Raw genomic sequence first — 19,194 nt, forward strand, 5'->3', positions numbered from 1 at the left:
CTGAAGCACTAAACTGCTGTGAACTAAATAGTTACACTGAACTCACACTGCAGTCATGCAGCAGTTGAATTTTATTTCAATTCAGTTGTATTTAATATAGCACCAAATCTAAACAGCAAAATTAAGGGACGATGCAGGGTCAACTGATCCAACCCTAACTATATGCTCTATCAAAAAGGAACGTTTGAAGCCTAATCTTAAAGTAGCTCCCAAATCGGTCTCCCGAATCTGGTTTGGATTAGTATAAGTTATTGCGGAAGTGTATCAGCTGAGAGGGCAAAGTGACTTTACTTGGTGGGCCGGACCCCCGATGCCCATCCATACGCTGACACTAGCTCAAACTGAGCTGTCCTTCTGATGTACTCATTTCTAACTTTGTCCATCCTGCTCACTCCCAACGAAGATCTTAGCATCTTCAACTCTGCCACCTGCCTTTCTGTTAGTGCTACTGTCTCCAAACATACATGACAGCAGGCGTCATTACCAGCTTGTCAAGCTCCTCTTTCACTCTTGTTGTTATCCTTCTATCACAAATCACCACCGACACTCATCTCCTCCCACTCAACCCCACCTGTACTCTTCTTCACTGCGTGTTGTTTTGGATGGCTGACCACAGGTATTTAAAATCATAAACCTTCACCCTTTCTACTCCTTGCATCTTTACTTTTCTACCTGTTGCCCTCTCCTTCACACACATGTATTCTGTCTTTGTTTCTACTGACTTCTCTCTTGAGCATAACTTCACCTCTCCAGGCTCGCTACAGAAACGTTAAGCCCAAAATCCACCACTTTAAACTTTAATACAAGCACTTAAGAGACTTTCATTTCACTTGAATAGGGACTTCAACACTGTACCCTTGGGTTAACTGGTTGATACTCTACCATCTAAGCTATCCAGGGTCTGTAGCAGTTGCCTCTACCTTGTTCATCCTGGTGTTTCAAACCTAAACCAAAGATCATAGGCTAATTCAAGCAGGGGGAGGATGTTTGTAAAAAAAAATACAAATAAAATACAAAAAAGGAGATTTGTTTTTATTAAATTTTGTTAAGTGGCACAGTCCATCAGTAGTGAGTCCTTAGTGAAAGTCTTAAAAATGAAAATAAAAGTTAAATAAAAATAAATAAATACAAAATAAATGCTATATTTGTATGAAAACTCCAACATAATTATTTGTGAAAAGGCTACATTAAGCTTCCGATAAAAAAAAAAAAACATTTATATGATGGCAAACTATTTCACGGAGTAACAATAAAACTGTTGATACTTAATAGAGGGTTAGAGTTAGTGGGTCAAACTCACCACCGCGCATGCTCAGATCTAGTTCGACGCCACCTGAGCATCAATTAGCAGGTTGACGGAGACTTTTAGTAAGTCAGTTTCTACCTAATAACTTTATAATTTATAATTATCAGTTCATGTTTAGACCACTGTGTCGATGAAAAAAGCTCTTCCAGTTTTTCGGCTATTTTTAAAAGGCAGGTTGACTGACCCGCAGCTCTTCGTGGATTTGTGCTGTTTAGGTCTCAACTGCAGTCGCCATTTTGGCGATAATGGCTTTTTCCTCACACCAAGCGCGTGTTTATCATAGTTTGCAGAATGTTTTTTAGCATGTTTAGTTCTCAGACAGATGGATTTACGGGAGACTTTTATGAAGTCTGTGGACACAAAGTATGCGCTAACTTTACTTTGTTGCATGTTAGCGGTAAGATGTTGTCAGACTTTGGTATCTGTTGCTGTTGGTGCTCATGTAGAGGGTGTTCTAAAAGAAAACCGAGAGCCAGAAAAAAAGGATGTTCGTTAATATTTACAATTTGTTCATGGAGTTGACTGTTGTAAATACCCTAGAGTGTAACTTAAAGAGTGCAGTTAGCCCTCCGCGCCACCAGAGACCGCTAGTGAAGTCCGTTTTTTCTTAACTAGAAACGTAAAAACATTAACTCTTTCTGCTAAAGTAAACCTCTGTTTCGTTAGTGAAAATAGCACTTGTATTTAACGTAATGGGCGTGAGTTTTATAACATTGATATTGTTAAATTAAGTGTACTACTTGTTTTTTTTGCTTTTCTGCTTCCTATTGGACGGACGAGTACCACGTTTCCGAACCGTGAGTCAGGGAGACGGTGCGGGGAGTGACTCCGTCTGCTCTGACGTATTCCTGGTATCGCTTCTCGGCCTTTTGGCTAAGATCAAGTGTAGTATCTGTTCTTATCAGTTTAATATCTGATACGTCCCCTACCCGGGGACCATATATTAAATTGATTTTTGGAACAGGGAGATGGAATAGGGGCTTGCTCCGTCCACTCCACGCATCGACCTGGTATTGCAGTATCTCCAGGAACGGTGCACCCCCCTAAACATGTGGAAAAACAGTAAAAGTTTTGCCAGGTGGTCACAGCACCAGAGTAACTGAGACCCCTCACGGTTTCTTGTGGCTGATCACCAATTTGGAATATTAGGTTATTATATTAAGTTGCAACACAACAACGATGCAAACACATAGTTGCTGCAGACAAAGCAGCACACACGCACACTCTTCCATCTACAGTGGGAAACAAAACCACATCTACATTTATTGTCTTTAAGTCTTCTATTGATCATTTTCCAATATCCTTTTCTATATATTGGCACATTTACTTCAGTACAAACAGAAAGCAGCTTGTGATTTAGAGCTATTTCTCATATTTTGTAGGCTTTGTAATATAATATATTATTTAGTTAGTTCAGTCTGTTACTGTTATCCTCGTGGAGCAACTGTAACCCACACAATTTCCTTAAGGATTATTAAAGTATTCTGATTAGAGAAGAAAAAGGTGCAGTGCTGGTGGATAATATTTTTATTTTGCTTGCAGTAAATATTTTTCTTTTATTTAACCTTCATTTATACAGCTAGTTCCAGTGAGACTAAATGTCTTATTTACAGTAGTCCAGTCTGCTTCTTAACCATCTATTATTTTCTCAAGTAGAACCTGGGTCGTCTTTATGCATTTCACTGAATGTGCCTGAGAGAGAAAATGTTAAACCCTAGTACGTGTCTGCCTGTGTCCAGTGACGTATAACAATCTCTTGCTATGAAAACTGTTCTGTTGTTCATGAAATAAGTGGCTGTGTCACCCAGCAGCTCTCTGTGGGTTTGGTCTTTATGTATATGTTTATTATCCGAAGCGCTTTTCTCTTAGAGTTGGCTCATTCCTTGGTAAATCTGACTATGACTATATCAGCTGCATCTATTGGGTTATTTTGGTAATAGGTTGATCTATTGATGTTTTTTTACCCATCAATTGTTTCATTTTTCCCAAGACCCCCAAACCTTTTGTATTTACGTGACATCTGAAATTGTAATTTTTTAAAGAAAATATTTTCTTAAATGCCAAAATATATAAATGCGCTCAAGTAAAGTCAAAGCCAAATAAAGTAAGATAAATATGCAATCTAAAATAAGATATAAAAAATGAATCTTTACTGTCTTCGTGGAAGGCTTTGAGTTTGTGTACATGCGTCTGCTTGTTTAAGTGTGCAGTGAATTTCTGTCTGTAAGCCTTTAAAGGAGAATTTGGTGCCTGCGATGCAGCGATGCGAGTATATCAGCAGTCTGAAGTTTGCCTTTGATGCAAAGTTTTTATGCTGCTGCAAACAAGATGTTACGATAGTGTAGACATTAATTAATATTAATAATAATTTAGTGTCCAACGTAACGTTACTGCTGCTGTGGTGATGTCAGTGCTTCTTTTCAAAACTGGGCCCTGTGTTTGCTTAATATTGTCAGACTTTTTATTCACACGCTGCTCCTAAATCCCTTTGTATTGCAGGTCTGCTTTTAGTCGCAAATGCAGGTGAAATGCATTCGTTTACATCCTTGAACACATCGGCAGGCTACAGAGCTGGGCATTAAATGAAGCATCGAAGCAAAGACTGTGTTGAGGATTGTTTATAATCCAATTTTTCAAAATACTTGATGAATCGCTGCAGCCCTATTTCGCTGTAAGAAGTGTAATTCTTGCAAAATGCATGCATTGAAGTAACATTTAAAGTAAGAAAAGGCTTCGGCTCTTCTGTAATAGGTTTTGTATTTGATTTTGGATCTGGACAGTTACTGAGGGTCGCCTGTGAGACGAGGGAGAATAGTAGGAAACATTGATCCAGCTATCACCCCCTCATCATCTTGTTTCCTGTCACTGCAAAAGTGGACAGGAATGCTGCTCTGTGGAATGTCCGATGTAGTTCCAGATATCTGGCTGATAGCAGCATCTCATCTTGGTGCCATTTGTTTTTCTCTGCAGCTGTCGTGTAGTTCACCAAGCATGACATTTATATTTGTTAGTTCAAGTGTACCACATACTGGCTGGGATGTCCTCTCTAAGGAGAAGCATACTTCTGCAGTCATGGCAGTCCAGGCTTTGTTATGTGCAGAAGGGCCTAAACTCAACTCCAGCTGCAGCATTTGTTCTTGGTCCCTGTGAGCTGCAGGAAGCTCATGCGGTGGACTCGTCCTTAATCTGTGTTTTCTGATAGGTCAGTCGATCTTGTCTTTCTCACTGTTATCACTGGTCAAGGTAAACATTCAGGGTACGGCGAACTTACAACCCAGAGAGGAAATGCCCAAAGTATGTGACTGGCTGCAGACTTTTAAAAATGGAATCGCATTGAGTAATCAGATGGCAAGAGCGAGCGTCTAGAAGAGCAATTAGAAATTGAATGCAGACAGATGTGAATGAATCTCCAATAAAAGCAGTGACAGGTTCAAATACTTTTGTTTGACCTATTGAGTCAAACAATGAGAGTCAAATATTGAGAGGAGTCTGAAGCTGCAGAATGTAGTTTGAAATCATTATTAAAGTGAGTGTTCCTGCTCTGGGACAGTAGGGGGCAGCATCAGGAGGATAGTAACTGTCCAGCAGCAGAGAACAAAGGAACAGGAAGTGGTTGTGCTGTTAGCAGAAAACGTGTGTGCTTTATGCGTTTTTTCCTTTTTTCTAAACATCAGACGTGAATCAAACAGTTTTCAGCTGCAGTTTGATTTAACTTGGAGTTACTTGAACTTCCTGTTTGTTGGTGGATTTAAGGAGGTTAAATGGATGAAGTATTTTGATCTTTCAGTTAGCTTTTGTTGTGCAGATGCAGCAATGCATGATGGGAAAGACTCCCCGTATTTTATTAAAACTAAATAACCTGATGTGGCTCTGTTGGAAGCTCCTTCCTGTGTATATAAATAGTGTGTAGTCCCAGCCTCCTGCAGGCTGTGTTTGTGTTGATTGTGAGATTGTGAGCACCGTGAGTGTGCAGGGTTTGTGTGTGAAAGAGTCCCCCATGTGTGAGGTGAACAACTCATACTTACCTGGCAGGGGAGATACCATGATCATGAAGGTGGTTCACCCAGGGCGAGGCTCAGCCATTGCACTCCGGTTGTGCTGACCCCTGCGAATTCCCCAAATGTGGGAATCTCGACTGCATAATTTCTGGTAGTGGGGGACTGCGTTCGCGCTCTCCCCTGATCACATGTTCAAAGAAAACCGAGGAAACAGATACTGAGGCAGCATCCTACTGTTTATTAAGGCTCAGAAATCTCCGTTGTTGTGTTATTTGAGGAGGATGTTAGTGAAAGCTTTGTGCTGCACAGTCTTTTCACTGAAGTCCTTTGTGCACTGTGGAGCACACTGTCACCTCCCGAGTGTTCATCCACTTAACAAACAGCAGCTTCTTTTCTAATCCAGGGCAGCTCGTCCATCTCAGTCGTGTTAGGAAAGTCATTTTTGTCCATGTGCAGAAAGACAGCCTGTTTTTTTCCCTTTTCTTTCCTCTAATGGTTCCACAGCAGCCAGCATGTGTGTTATGCAGATTGTGGAAGAGGGCAGGGCTGGTAGAACAGTTACCCAAAGTGTAGCCACCACCGGGCAAAGAAAATAGTTTAAAGATCTATGACAGACGAGCAGCTCAGACTATAACTTATGTTGACCTCACTCTTTCCTGTGTACACAAAAAACTGTCATGTGTGACCCGGTGCCCAATCAGCTCGAACAAACCGTTTGTATTCACACTTTGTGGGCTTGTCCCTCATATACAACTTCATGCCACTGGTAGCCTTACATGCCACCATCCTCTAATCTGTGCAGATGTTTCTACAAGGCTGGAAATGAGCTTTGCAGGCAGTGAAATGTGATGATAGAGTGGATGTTCAGTCTGATTATGACAGGAACTCATCTTATTCCTTCTTTGCTGTTGTTTACACACAAGGAAGCTCTTAGAATATGTGTGTGCAATAAACAGTGTTGTTCCTACTCCGGGACAATAGGGGGCAGCAGCAGGAGGAGAGTGAACTGTCCAGCAGCAGAGAACAAAGGAACAGGAAGTGGTTGTGCTGTTAGCAGAAAACGTGTGTGCTTTATGCGTTTTTTCCTTTTTTCTAAACATCAGACGTGAATCAAACAGTTTTCAGCTGCAGTTTGATTTAACTTGGAGTTACTTGAACTTCCTGTTTGTTGGTGGATTTAAGGAGGTTAAATGGATGAAGTATTTTGATCTTTCAGTTAGCTTTTGTTGTGCAGATGCAGCAATGCATGATGGGAAAGACTCCCCGTATTTTATTAAAACTAAATAACCTGATGTGACTCTGTTGGAAGCTCCTTCCTGTGTATATAAATAGTGTGTAGTCCCAGCCTCCTGCAGGCTGTGTTTGTGTTGATTGTGAGATTGTGAGCACCGTGAGTGTGCAGGGTTTGTGTGTGAAAGAGTCCCCCATGTGTGAGGTGAACAACTCATACTTACCTGGCAGGGGAGATACCATGATCATGAAGGTGGTTCACCCAGGGCGAGGCTCAGCCATTGCACTCCGGTTGTGCTGACCCCTGCGAATTCCCCAAATGTGGGAATCTCGACTGCATAATTTCTGGTAGTGGGGGACTGCGTTCGCGCTCTCCCCTGATCACGTTCAAAGGAAATAGAAGAAACAGATATAATAGTGTCCTGGTGTTTATCAAGTCTCTGAAAGCTTACTTACAGTATACTTACCTGGTAGGGGAGATACCATGATCACGACGGTGGTTCAACCAGACCCACCATGGCGACATCGACTACTAATATGACAGGTTCCAGGAGGAATGCTGTGCGTTTTGAGATGCAAGGAAATTGCGAAATGGACCGACTACAGTTCAGCAGGATTGTCATCCAGAAGGAATTGGGATTTTCTCCAATGCAGATTGACTACATTTTCGGCTTGCCTGGAAAGAAAAGTTATGAGGTGATTTTTGCCACCAATACGTTCTTTGAATCATGTATTGACAAGTTTAATAGACTTAAACAATCAAGACCCCAGCTGGAGAATATTAAGATGACACCGTTATCAGGCAGAGAACCCAAAGCTGTGACAGTGATCATGCATTCGGAATATGTGAGAGTGGAAGATATTAAGACCTGGTTGTCCTTTAAATGTGCGGTGACGAGAGGTTTGGACTTCAAAGACGAAGATGGTATCCAAACCGGAGCATATCGTTTCTATGTTCACCTGCATAGAGATGAGAACTCACCTCCCCCCTATTATCCAATTAGGGGCAATCAGAGGATATGTTTTCTACCCCGGGCAACCCAAGACATGTCGTAAATGTGGCAGCAATGACCATCTAGCCGCAGAGTGCGACAATGTGGTTTGTAAAAACTGTAACAGTGACGAGCACATTGCAAGGGAATGCCCCTTCCCAAGGAAATGTAACCTTTGCGTGGGAGAAGGCCATACCTTTAGGGCATGTCCCCAATCCTATGCAAACAGGGTGAAAAGACCACACCTGCAGCACTTAGAGGAGATACCAATGCTAACTGGAGGAGGTCCGCACGCTGATGAAGATGTAAGTAACAACCAAGCCAACAAGCTCCAGCAGGAAGTGGTTGAGGGCCAAACGACCTACAGCTGGGGTGGGGAACGAGTAGATGACCAGCCCTCTCAAGTAACTACACACAAGGACAATTATATTATTATTATTGTATGTATATTTGGTGTTGCTTTCCTTCTCCCTGTTTGCGTGTGTGTGTGTGTATATGTATATGTGTTTCGGCGGGCGCCTTCAGGCCTGGTGGGTGTGGCCCTGCTGACGGTCTGGCCACACCCGAAGCCACACACCTGCTGCTGATCAGGCCTCGTCGGGGGAGCTACTTAGGAGAGTCTTGGAGCTCCCACCGACGTGGGATCATTGCGTGAGACTCCACGTTAGTCACCCAGTTTAGGGTTAGTCGTTTAGTGCATGCCTGCTGTTGTTAAGTGTCCTGACAGCTGCCGCTATTGTTTCCCGCAGGAGGAGCGTGGGAGGCTCAAAGGGCAGCGAGCACCGGGAGTGCAGACACGGAGCAGAGAGCACAAGGAGGACACAACACGGGAGTCTTGGGAAACACGGGGATTTATTGTTGTTTTGCACCATACACTGTAAATAAATGCACTGTTCGCACACAGAGCACTGCGCCTGGGTCCTCCTTCCCTACACCCTCACGGGCTGCCTGTCAAACCGTGACACAAGGATTCAACGACAGTGGTGACAGGGGAGACCACAGGGTTAACGGACGGGAGTGAACAACTATTAAAGACGCAAAGAGTGCCTACGACTAATCCTGACGTGCATGTATCTCAATTAGAAATGGAAACCAAGATACAGGAGGCGATTCAGGAGGAGATGGCATCTCTCTCAGGCACCCAAATCCTTACGCGGCCGTCAACATCCAAAGAGTGCAGAGACCTGCTTGATCTCATGTTTCTTGATCTTTCAACGGTTCAGTCCAAACACATTATCACCCTAGAAGAGGGAGGTTTTTCGTTACCTCCTTGTGACATCGAAGATAACACAACTACCCCCTCTGAATTGTCGCTACAAGTAGGCCTTTATGCAGCGCCGACCTCACATAAACGACAGATAAATACCTCAACAGAGTCTTCTACTGGGAACCTTGATTTGGAAATTCAGGGCCATACAGACCCCTCGCCAATACCCCAACTTGAAGAACAAGTCCCGACACCTACCCAGGGAGCTGCTCAGGAAAACAGGAGGAAAGCAACGACGAGAGAGCACCGACTTCGGTGTGGCTTCCACGGAGGAAGAAAAAGAAGAAGGTAAAGCTATAGTAGAACTCTCAATAATAAAGTTTTTCAGAGTACAATGGCCACCCCCCTTTAGAACCAACATAAATACATTTCACGTATCTACAATTAATACAAGAGGGTTGAATGATGCAGTAAAATGCCAATCTGTTTTTAGTGTATTACATGAAACGGGTGGGGACATTTGTCTTTTCCAAGAATGTGCCCTACCCTTTATGGACAATTACGCGAAGTTCGCAAAACGATGGACATATGGACAATCCTTTTGGTCAGGGGATAACCAAAATCGAATGTCTGGTTTGGGGTTTTTGTTTAATAATAAAACCATCAACATAGAAAATGTGGAAGTTGTGGTGGATGGGAGAGCTTTACTTATTGACGTAGAGAAAAACGGGAGTAAATTTAGGATTATTAATGTTTATGGACATACAGATACGAAAGAACGGACTGCATTATTTCAAACATTACAACCCTTTCTTTGTAATAGACGACAGATAATAATGGGCGGGGATTTTAACTGTACACCGGAAACGAGTGCAAGCCAGAGGGCGAGTCCAACAGTTAAGAAAGACTCAAGTACTTGTGCATTAGAAAATTTGATCAATGATGGTAATCTGAAAGATGTGTTTAGATCTGTAGGTTTAGACCTACAGACCCAGGACACACCTGGTCCAATAAGAAGACCGCTTCACGGATTGATTTTTTGTTTGCCAGCAAAGGCTTAGCGCCTCTGTCATGTAAGGTGGAACCAGTACCCTTTTCCGATCACCATAAGGTAACGTATAGATTTAGCATTCAAACTCCCTTTCAACCGTGTCCGGGGCCATGGAAATTAAACCTGAATTTATTAAAGGAAGGGAAGGTGGTGGGAAGATATAAACTCAAATTACAACAATGGGCCTCTTCACAACCGCTATACGATTTGGTAGGTGAGTGGTGGGAGAGTATAAAGACTAGGACTCCAGTATTTTTCAGTTTAGAAGGAAGAAAGCGGGCAAAGAGGAGGAGACAATGGCTATTAAGAAAGCAGGGAAAATTACAAAGGTATTACAACCTCCTTAATCTAGGTTTTGATGTAAGTGAGGAGATTATGAACCTGAAAAAGGAAATGATGGTAGTGTTAAATGAGAAAAGCAAAGGAGTATTAATAAGGAGTAGGGTTAAACATATGGAAGAAAATGAAAATTGCACGAGATATTTTTTTAGGAAATTGTACAAATCTAAACCCATTATGGACTGCCTGATTAATGGGGAAGGGAAAGAAGTGGAAAGCACCCAAGAAATTCTAGAGGCAACACACTCCTTTTACGCCAATTTGTACAAAGAGCAAAGTATTGATGAAGTGATTGTGGAATCCTTTATCTCCAAGTTAACAAAGATTAGATTCAGATGACAGAACAGTGTTAGATGAAGATATAACGCTAGAGGAAATCACAAGAGCTATGATAAGTATGCAAGATAACAAGACGCCAGGTTTGGATGGCTTGCCTAAGGAATATTATCAGGCCTTTTGGGAACAACTCAGTCCTTCGTTGTGCTCGGTCTATAAAGAAGTGTGGGATAAAGGCGTATGGTCGGTGTCCATGAATACAGGGGTGATTTCCTTGTTGTGGAAAAAGGGCTCTAAAAAAGATTTAAGAAATTGGAGACCCCTGACATTGTTAGGTGTAGACATCAAAGATTTTAGCTGAAGCCCTTTTTTTCCCGGTTGCAGGCAGTAGTGCCTAAGTTAATTGGAGTGGAACAAACATGCGGGATACAAGGGCGTAGGATGACAGATAGTTTAGCGGTTATAAGGGACAGTTACCTTTATAGCCTAGAGCGGAATATCCCCCTTTGCGTGTTAGGCCTGGATTTAGAAAAGGCCTTTGACAACATCAGTCACGTCTTTCTGATGAAAGTTCTTGATAGTTTAGGATTTAGGGAAGGGTTCAGGAGATGGATCCGGGTGTTATATACTGGTTGTAGTAGTGTTGTGGTTGTGAATGGGGCACAGACCGCTATGGTCCCAGTGAAATCTGGAGTAAGGCAGGGATGTCCCTTGTCCCCTATTTTGTTTATATTGGTGATGGAGCCGCTGGCATGCGCATTAAGATTAAATGAGTCAATTAAAGGGCTGACCCCACCAGGTAGTGGGGGGTTGGAAGTTAAATTTTCTATGTACATGGACGACATAACTTTGTTGCTTACGGATAACAAGTCAATAGACGTAAACCTGGCAGTTTGTGAAGCCTTTACGGCAGCTTCAGGGATGAGAATCAATAAGGGTAAGAGCGAGGTGATTTATTTTAAGTGGCGGGAGATTAAGAAGAATTGGGGATTGCAAGAAAATTTGAAACGCTGAAAATTTTAGGGGTGGAAATAGGAGAAAATATGCAAACTAAGAATTGGAATTCAAAACTACAAAAAATACAAGGGAAGCTGTTGAATTGGAAAGACAGGGAGCTTTCCTTTATAGGTAAGGTTTTGGTGTTAAAGGCTGAAGTAATTGCGTCTATAGCGTTTCTGGCAACTACGCTACCAATAAAATATTAACCTCACTGAGGAAGGCTATGTTTCATTTCCTTTGGGGAGGCCAACATGAGAGACTGAAGAGAGAAACTATGTACAGACCGGTAGAAAAAGGGGGGAGAGCAGTCCCAGAAATTGCGTCTAAGCTTAATGCGATGTTTATCGCCCCAGTGCTTAAGGCATGCTTCAGTGACCCTAAAGATAAGATTTGGCCATATTTTACAAGGTTTTGGGTGGGTTGGAGAGTGTTGCAGGCATGGGGTGTGCGCCTCCCCCTTAGTGTGCCCTTCTCTGAACAATACCCCGCAGTTTATGACGTGGTGATTCAATCGTTGAAACAGTTCTCGACTCGGATTACACCTCGGGAGATAACTCGTGCCAACTTAGAGGAGATATTATTCCCGACAGTCAGTATGTCTCCGATAGGGAAACTCCATGAAATCCATAGCAAAATAGCTTGGGGCAATGTTAATAACAAGTTACTGTTAAATTCCCATAAGGATTTAGCGTGGCAAGCTGTTCAGGAATGTTTACCTACAAGAGCGTTTTTGAAAAAAAAGGGAGTGCACGAGGAGCGCGCAGTGTCCACGAAGGTGGTGTGGGGAAGATGAGACGGTTAGACATTTGTTTTGGGAATGCCCCTTCGCTAAAAATGTATGGGGTTTATTTGGTCATTGGTTGAATGATTTGTGTAAAGAAGAGTTGACATACGAAAGCATAATGTATGGGTTTCTGAAAGTGAATTGGGGGAGGGGGGAAAAGTGTTGGTGGATAATGGTGAACTGTGTCAAAGATGCATTATGGAGGGCGAGAAATATTTGTGTGTTTAAAAGATATGAAATACCGGAAAGAGTTGTGATCAATTGTATGGTTTGTTTGTTAAAAGTTTATATTATAAGAAATCTATTTGGAGAAAGTGAAGAGAACAAGAGAAGGATATGGAAAGTGCCAAGAAAATATTTGAGTATCTGTATGTAGAACTAATGTGAAAGTATTTCTTTTTTCCCTTTGTTCTGTTTTTCCCTTTGTTCTGTTTTTCCCTTTGTGGGTTTCCCTATTTGGGCCCCTTTGTATCTTGATGGTTTATTTATGAGTGAATTGATGTAATTTTGTTTTCCGAACAATAAAATCCTTTGAAAATTGAAAATTGAATTGGTTCACCCAGGGCGAGGCTCAGCCATTGCACTCCGGTTGTGCTGACCCCTGCGAATTCCCCAAATGTGGGAATCTCGACTGCATAATTTCTGGTAGTGGGGGACTGCGTTTGCGTTCTCCCCTGATCACATGTTCAAAGAAAACAGACAAAAATACATACCCAGGCAGTCAGGTTTATGGTATTCATTAAGTCTCAGGATTTCAACTTGAGCTTCATGTGGCTCATGTGCCGAACCACATGAGCGGATGTTATCACGCCAACGTGTTGAATGAAAATTACCATAAGAAGAATCTTTAAGTTTGCCAACTTAAGTGTGCAGCTTTACTAGGCACACAACAGAAAGATGTTTGGGCTAACTTAGAACTGAGAACCGTGTGACCTGGTACATCTGTGACTGTTTTCAATGGGAATGAAACCACAAAGATTCAGTGTTGTGAGGAATCACTGTATTTCACGGAGGACTTGCCTATATGGAAAAAAAATCTTATTGTAGTTTTAAATTAGGACTGCAGCAATTCATCGAGTACGTTGATGATTCAATTATAACAGTATTTGCTTCGATGCTTCTTTCAGTGCCCGGCTCTGTAGCCGGGCACTGAAAGAAGCTGATAACACAACAGCAGCAGTGACTGTTGTGTTAGTGGCCCACTTTAACTTGGAGCTGGCGTCGCTGCAAAGAGATGGAGCTGTTACTGGGACGGTGAAGTCAGTTGAGTAAAAGACCACTTTTCTGGCGTCCAAAACAGCAGCGCTGTTCCAATAATCACCGTTAAAACCATTACTGGGAAAAAACTAGCAGGCGTCTTTTATCAAAGCACCTGATCAACAAAATCCAACATTAAGAAAAGTGAACTTTTTTTAGCTGCTTCATCCAGCGCCAATTGTGTTACACAGAAGATAATCTGCAGTAAACCTACAGAAGTAAGGCAACATCAAAATATGCATCTGAACAGAGAACTTGGTCCTAACTTGACCTGACCGGTTAAATTAAACACCTTGCTGATAGCTAAGCACATAAAAGGTTTAGTTATTTGTTTTTTGACAGGTGTTGTCTGCAGTTAAACTTTTAATTTAAAAAGAAAGCTTTAATGTGTGCTTGGATTCGATATATAAAGTCCAAGCACACACTAAACTGAGAAACTTTTTATTTTTTATTTTTTATTTTATAAACAAATTAATGCTCAATAGGACTCTTTGCTGCAAGCTGGAGCCACATTTAACAAAATGGGGTTTTGTCCCTGTTGTTGTTGCTGGTTATAAACACTAGGTTGCAGTCATTGTCATTGTCAAAGTTCTATCATTTGTTTTGGAAAAACTTAAATCCTCTGTTAGCCATTTATTGGTAATGTGAGTAAGTAGCCATTCTTTGCGGACTGGTTTGTGTTTGCTGAACATTTGTTGATGAAGCAGTGTTTGTAGCTGGTTAAAAAGCCTGATGTTGGTATAAAAATGGTTTGTTTTAGTTTTTTTTTTGTGCAGAATATGCAGAACAATGCACATAGACTAGGACTGAGTGAGATTTCTAGTTGTTAGTAGTGGAGTAGGAAAAAGTTTATTTGACATTGTGAACTCTGTTATCCTCTAGGAAACGTATCAGAACCACCTCTGCTTTAACCTGAGACTACGTCTACACTAATCCGGATAAATTGGAAAACTGTGTTTTCGTCTACAAACGCTCCGCATCCACACTGAAAATGCTACATTCTTGTACTGTGCATGCGTGAAAAGTAATATGATTGAGCTGCGTCATTTCCATCTGCCGTTTATTTACTTTCCGGCTCTTTGAAAAGTTGCAGCATAATGTTGAGGAAAAGTGCCGAGTTTTATCTGGAGCATGTTCAAACTGATATGAATCTTTAATAGGGCTGTCAAAATTGAGAGCAAACAAAACAACTGCTGTACAATTCAGTCCGCCATCTTAGTTGAATTGGTCACATGACTACATCGTATGACATCGTTTTCGAAAGCCTCCGTTTTTCGAAAGCCTCCGTTTTCACAGTCCACACTGTGACACAAAAACAGTGATTTCAAATTTATCCACTTTCGAGAGCATTTTCAAAAAGCTCAGTTTTCCTTGACCAAAAATGCCGTCTCAGTGTGGATGGAACGCCAAAATGAGTCAAGAGACATCTTATGGGAAGCACAGAAACAGTTCATGAGTGAAGGGATAAGATGGGTTAATTTCAATATAGGTGGTTTACTCTTGCTATAAAGCGAGAGTAAACCAGACCCTGCAGGAACTCGCAGCACTCTTACATTTCTCCATCTTAAAAGTTTGTGGACAAGACACAGTTGGCACAACTCATGAAAAACAAAGAAAGACAACTTTGGAAACCAAAAACACAAACTTAACACTTCAAGTCAATTTCCAGACTATCTGGAAAAGAACAGGAGGATGGCTAACTAAAGCCAGCCAGAATAAGTAGGTGATGAACTTATTAGATGGGGACCTCAAACAGAAAACCGGAAAAGGATGTGCTACTCAGAAGACTCATGTTTCTCATATCTCCACAGCAGCCTTCCATAGTTTATCTCAACACCGCTACAAAAACAGTAATAAAGATTAATAAATGAACACTATCTGAAGCAAAGCAAATTGGGAAAACTCTTAAAGAGGCCCTCTACAGTGCTAGAATTCCTTTGTCCAACCTCAACATTAAAGAAAAGCCCATCACATCCCTGAGTAAAGGCCAAAACATCGACGTACTACCAGCTGACTGGAAAGGTGCATAATTCCTCAGTCCCAGCAACATTTATGAGGTCTTAAGGGAGACCTCACAAGCAGCTACAAAGTAATTAATTGCAAAAGTCATTAACAACCTCTAAGCAAATAAGCCATTTACCACCCAACATACCACCGCCTTTATTCTGGAGATACTCAAAGTCCATATATCTGAGTGCACTGATCCACAAAGGAGGAGTCCTACTTTTAATAATAAAAACCACCAAACACCTCGTCACCATCTTGACTACACATGCCCCACATCAAAGACTCAGACTTCACCAATAAGGTGTGTAAGCTTACTCTACATGAAACCATAGCATCCTTTGATATCATCTCACAGTTGTAAGCCTACAATTGAGCCAGTGCAGATGCAGTCCGAAAACGATTAGAGGGAGTCAACTCCTCACGCGACAGGACTAGCTTTACCTCCAATCAGTATCCTGTTAGACGTTGTAAACATGCACGACAGACCCAGTGGCATTGTGATAATTTTTACTTCTTTAATGACGGTTGCTGGACACACACAGCTGCAGCTGTCCCGCTGCCAGCTCAACATAACAACAACAACGTTAACTCAAAATCCAGGCTTTTAAGCCGGCGAGGCGTGATTGCAGATGCTGCGCAGGTGCGTCCATTACACTCTCCTGATCTTGAACACCTTATGATCAGATGAAACCACATGGGCACTGGACAAACTGTTTGATATTATCGACCGGCAGGAAACGTTAAACATGGACGCTGCTTTTATCGACTGGCGACTTTAATAGAGCCAACATGAAGAAAGTTCTGCTAAAGTTTTACCAGCAAGTAAACTTTCTAACGTGTGGAGAGAACATCTTAGACCATGTTTACACTCCGTATGCACATGCCTACAAAGCCCGCCTCCAACCGGCCTTCGGCAAATCAGATCACTCCTCGGTTCCGCTGCTGCCAGCCTATAAGCAGAAGCTGAAAAGCGACCAGCCCGTGACGCGTTCATTTCAACGCTGGACCAACCAATCAGACAGCGCCCTGCGTCACTGCTTCAGCATCACAGATTGGGAAGTCTTCCGGGCTGCCCCTGACAACAACATCAACAATTATGCCAAGTACGTAACAGACTTTATTCACAAATGCATCAATTATGTCGTACCGCAGGCTATTGTACGAACCTACCCCAACCAGAAGCCGTGGGTTAACCGAGAGGTCCGCACAGCGCTCAGACCGCGGACTGCAGCCTTTAAATCCGTACACCCTGTTCGCCCACGACTGTACAGCAACACCATCATCAAATTTGCAGATGACACCACCACCATCATCAGCTGCATTTCTGATGGAGATGAGATGGCATACAGGGCAGAGGTGAGAGCCCTGACATCATGGTGCTGTGACAACAACCTGCTGCTTAACATCATGAAAACCAAGGAGGTCATCATGGATTACAGGAGACTGCAGAGAGCTGGCCACAACCCCATCCACATCGAAGGAGCAGTGGTGGAGAGAGTCAGCTTCAGATTCCTGGGCATCAACATCAGCGAGGATCTGAGTTGCTCACACCATGTTGGTGTGATCACGAAAGCAGCAAGACAACGGCTCTTCTCCCTGCAGCGCCTGAGAAGATTCGGCATGAACTCCAGAATACTTACAAACTTCTACAGATGCACCATTGAAAGTGTTCTGACTGGCTGCATCATCACCTGGTATGGCAGCTGTAATGCTCTGGACCACAAAGCTCTGCAGAGGGTGGTGAGATCAGCACAGCGCATCACCAGGACTGAACTGCCAGCCATGCAGGATCTCTATAGACATGTGTGAGGAAGACGCAGCGGATCCTCTATGATCCCAGCCACAGACTTTTTACACTCCTGCCGTCCGGCAGGCGGTTCGGAAGCATTCAGACCCGCACTACCAGACACAGAGACAGTTTTTACCCACAAGCCATCAGGCCTTTTAACTGCTGACATTCTATACACACCATTACACACTCACTACAATTACAGGACTCTACACACTGTCACTTCAAATAATGCCACTTAAATGCTCATTGCACAAGCTTTGAACAAACTGTAAATACCAACTTGTCTTAAATTCTCTAAATATTTAATATTCTTTTTCTCTTTATCATTGTTATTTCTGTTATTTTCGTCTTAATTTAACTGCACACTTCTATATACTCATGTAAAGCTGAGGAGCACAAGCCAAATAATTTCATTATGGGCAAATGTGGCTACACTGTTTATCTGTACATGACAATAAAACTTGAAACTTGAACTACACCACCGGGCAGAAAACGTTCCCTCTAAGGCAAAAGGTAAAGTAAAGGAACACACAGAAAGAAAGCTCTTAAAATGTGGTTATCCCAACTGGGCCTTCATCAAATTTGGGAAGCTGCACAGGGAAAAAGGTCAGACACCAACTAGGTAGAAACACAGTAACAGGTGGAACAATTTTCTCATCCCTTATGTAGCAGGTTTTTCAGAGAAATTCAGGAGAATTTTCACCAAGCATGACATCCCAGTGCACTACAGACCCTAGCCACACACTTGCACAAAAACTGATTCATGCCATGGACAAAACTCCCAACTACAAGCTTGGCAACAGTAGTGTATGCTGTGCAGTGCAGCGAGGAGTCCTGAGTTCTAAATTGGAGAAACAAAGCAGTCACTTCATAAACGTAAGACACAACATAGAAGAGCCACTTCGATAGGACAAGACTCAGATATACAGAGAAGACAGGCCGTTCGAGAGAAGAGTGAACGACCATCATTGAACAGAGGGCAGGTGGTTTACAACACCAGCTATCAGCCACCTACAAGGCAGTCCTCTCAATCCTTCCCAGGCACTTCAACCCCCATTCACACCTTACCTCAGATAGCTATTGAAGCTATCTGAGGCTGTGTTTCACCTGTTTCAAGATTAAAAATGACTCGCACCTTTAACACCTTGGCTCTTGTGATGACTCACATTATAAACAGAATAATCATAGTGAGCGATCGTGGTTCAAAGAGTTGGCAGTTCGTCTTGTAACCGGAAGGTTGCCGGTTCGAGCCCCGGCTCAGACAGTCTCGGTCGTTGTGTCCTTGGGCAAGACACTTCACCTGCCGCCTACTGGTGATGGCCAGAGGGGCCGATGGCGCGATATGGCAGCCTCACCTCTGTCAGTCTGCCCCAGGGCAGCTGTGGCTACAACTGTAGCTGCCTCCACCAGTGTGTGAATGTGAGAGTGAATGAATAGTGGAATTGTAAAGTGCTTTGAGGGCCCCGAAAAGCGCTATATAAATGCAATCCATTATTATTAATAAATAACGTGTTGAAAACAGAGTAGGAAAAAGTAACGCTTATTTAAAATCCTATGGCCTAAACTGTTTCATGACATGCAATTTTAATTTCTCTTTGCTGTTTGATGTGCAAAACTCTTTATTTGGTGTCTGAACACGGCAACATTTTTTCCTGAGTATAAAAACAATTGTGCCCCTTTGAGCAATATGGCTTATTTGAAAGCCATTTGAAAGAGCAAAATTTTGTATTGTGGTCTAGACAACCCAAAATGTGATGTGCCCAAATGTGGATGCCAGGTCCTAGGAGGTTAATTTAATTCAGTGAGTTTGGTCAGTGAGCTACCAGAATAATATAATTTATACATTTATTTCTCACAATTTAAGACCAAAGAGTTGCTGAATGATTTTCAATAACTGCACCAGCATTTCTTCATCATGCAGAAAAAATGAGATGCACAGTGTGGAAATTGCACTTT

General features: G+C 42.4%; 1 long non-coding RNA gene, 3 other non-coding genes and 1 pseudogene across 4 annotated transcripts; all 5 read left to right on the top strand.

The window, feature by feature from the left end:
* The first annotated feature begins 2,159 nt into the window (after positions 1-2,159).
* On the top strand, positions 2,160-2,350 carry LOC146372894 (U2 spliceosomal RNA). The gene has a single exon (XR_014802441.1). It is a non-coding gene; the product is annotated as a U2 spliceosomal RNA (small nuclear RNA).
* A 777-nt stretch (positions 2,351-3,127) lies between these two features.
* On the top strand, positions 3,128-12,727 carry LOC146372895 (uncharacterized). Its single transcript, XR_014802299.1, has 2 exons — positions 3,128-8,189; positions 8,276-12,727. It is a non-coding gene; the product is annotated as an uncharacterized LOC146372895 (long non-coding RNA).
* Positions 5,324-5,487, top strand: LOC146372896 (U1 spliceosomal RNA). The gene has a single exon (XR_014802532.1). It is a non-coding gene; the product is annotated as a U1 spliceosomal RNA (small nuclear RNA).
* On the top strand, positions 6,751-6,914 carry LOC146372897 (U1 spliceosomal RNA). Its single transcript, XR_014802617.1, has one exon. It is a non-coding gene; the product is annotated as a U1 spliceosomal RNA (small nuclear RNA).
* LOC146372898 (U1 spliceosomal RNA) lies at positions 12,725-12,859 on the top strand (annotated as a pseudogene).
* The last annotated feature ends 6,335 nt before the right edge of the window (positions 12,860-19,194 follow it).

Source organism: Perissodus microlepis, chromosome 14, assembly GCF_051167445.1.
Source record: "Perissodus microlepis isolate ML-2025 ecotype Zambia chromosome 14, ASM5116744v1, whole genome shotgun sequence".
Classification (NCBI taxonomy): Eukaryota; Metazoa; Chordata; class Actinopteri; order Cichliformes; family Cichlidae; genus Perissodus; species Perissodus microlepis.